The sequence below is a fragment of the Nothobranchius furzeri genome, unplaced genomic scaffold (assembly GCF_043380555.1).
Source record: "Nothobranchius furzeri strain GRZ-AD unplaced genomic scaffold, NfurGRZ-RIMD1 Scf216, whole genome shotgun sequence".
Taxonomy (NCBI): domain Eukaryota; kingdom Metazoa; phylum Chordata; class Actinopteri; order Cyprinodontiformes; family Nothobranchiidae; genus Nothobranchius; species Nothobranchius furzeri.
This window is the reverse complement of record NW_027223232.1, coordinates 30,001-31,876: the sequence shown is the minus strand read 5'-3', so window position 1 is coordinate 31,876 and position 1,876 is coordinate 30,001.

The following is a 1,876-nucleotide window of genomic DNA, read 5'->3' as shown; positions in this document are numbered from 1 at the left end:
GCTCCTGCACCCCGCCATCACCAGCTGGAGGCTGGCTTCTGCTCCTCCACCCCGCCATCAGCTGATGGAGGCTGCCTGCTTCTCCACCCCGCCATCACTAGCTGGAGGCTGGCTGCTGGAGGCTGGCTGCAGCTCACCCCGCCATCAGCTGCTGGAGGCTGGCTGCTGCTCCTGCACCCCGCCAGCAGCTGCTGGAGGCTGGCTGCTGCTCCTCCACCCAACCATCAGCTGCTGGACGCTGGCTGCTGCTCCTGCACCCCGCCATCAGCTGCTGGAGGCTGGCTGCTGCTCCTCCACCACCCAACCATCAGCTGCTGGACGCTGGCTGCAGCTCCTCCACCCCGCCATCAGCTGCTGGTGGCTGGCTGCAGCTCCTTCACCCCGCCATCAGCTGCTGGTGGCTGGCTGCAGCTCCTTCACCCCGCCATCACCAGCTGGAGGCTGGCTGCTGCTCCTGCACCCCGCCATCAGCTGCTGGAGGCTGCCTGCAGCTCCTGCGCCCCGCCATCAGCTGCTGGAGGCTGGCTGCTGCTCCTGCACCCTGCCATCAGCTGTTCGAGGCTGGCTGCAGCTCCTCCACCCCACCATCACCAGCTGGAGGCTGGTTGCAGCTCCTGCACCCCGTCATCAGCAGCTGGAGGCTGCCTGCTGCTCCTGCACCCCGCCATCAGCTGCTGGAGGCTGCCTGCAGCTCCTGCACCCCGCCATCATTTGCTGGAGGCTGGCTGCAGCTCCTGCAACCCGCCATCAGCTGCTGGAGGCTGGCTGCTGCTCCTCCACCCCACCATGACCTGCTGGAGGCTGGCTGCAGCTCCTTCACACCGCCATCAGCTGATGGATGCTGGCTGAACGCTGGAGGCTGGCTGCTGCTCCCACACACCGCCATCAGCTCCTGGAGGCTGGCTGGCTGCTGGAGGCTGTCTGCTGCTGCTCCTCCACCCCGCCATCACCAGCTGGAGGCTGGCTGCTGGAGGCTGGCTGCAGCTCCTGCACCCCACCATCAGCTGCTGGAGGCTGGCTTCTGCTCCTCCACCCCGCCATCAGCTGCTGGGGGCTGGCTGCTGGAGGCTGGCTGCAGCTCCTCCACCCCGCCATCACCAGCTGGAGGCTGGTTGCAGCTCCTGCACCCCGCCATCAGCTGCTGGAGGCTGCCTGCTGCTCCTGCACCCCGCCATCAGCTGCTGGAGGCTGCCTGCACCTCCTGCACCCCGCCATCAGCTGCTGGAGGCTGGCTTCTGCTCCTCCACCCCGCCATCAGCTGATGGAGGCTGCCTGCTTCTCCACCCCGCCATCACTAGCTGGAGGCTGGCTGCTGGAGGCTGGCTGCAGCTCCTCCACCCCGCCATCAGCTGCTGGAGGCTGCCTGCAGCTCCTGCACCCCGCCATCACCAGCTGGAGGCTGGCTTCTGCTCCTCCACCCCGCCATCAGCTGATGGAGGCTGCCTGCTTCTCCACCCCGCCATCACTAGCTGGAGGCTGGCTGCTGGAGGCTGGCTGCAGCTCCTCCACCCCGCCATCAGCTGCTGGAGGCTGGCTGCTGCTCCTGCACCCCGCCATCAGCTGCTGGAGGCTGGCTGCTGCTCCTCCACCCAACCATCAGCTGCTGGACGCTGGCTGCAGCTCCTCCACCCCACCATCAGCTGCTGGACGCTGGCTGCAGCTCCTCCACCCCGCCATCAGCTGCTGGAGGCTGCCTGCAGCTCCTGCACCCCGCCATCAGCTGCTGGAGGCTGCCTGCAGCTCCTGCACCCCGCCATCACCAGCTGGAGGCTGGCTTCTGCTCCTCCACCCCGCCATCAGCTGATGGAGGCTGCCTGCTTCTCCACCCCGCCATCACTAGCTGGAGGCTGGCTGCTGGAGGCTGGCTGCTGCTCCT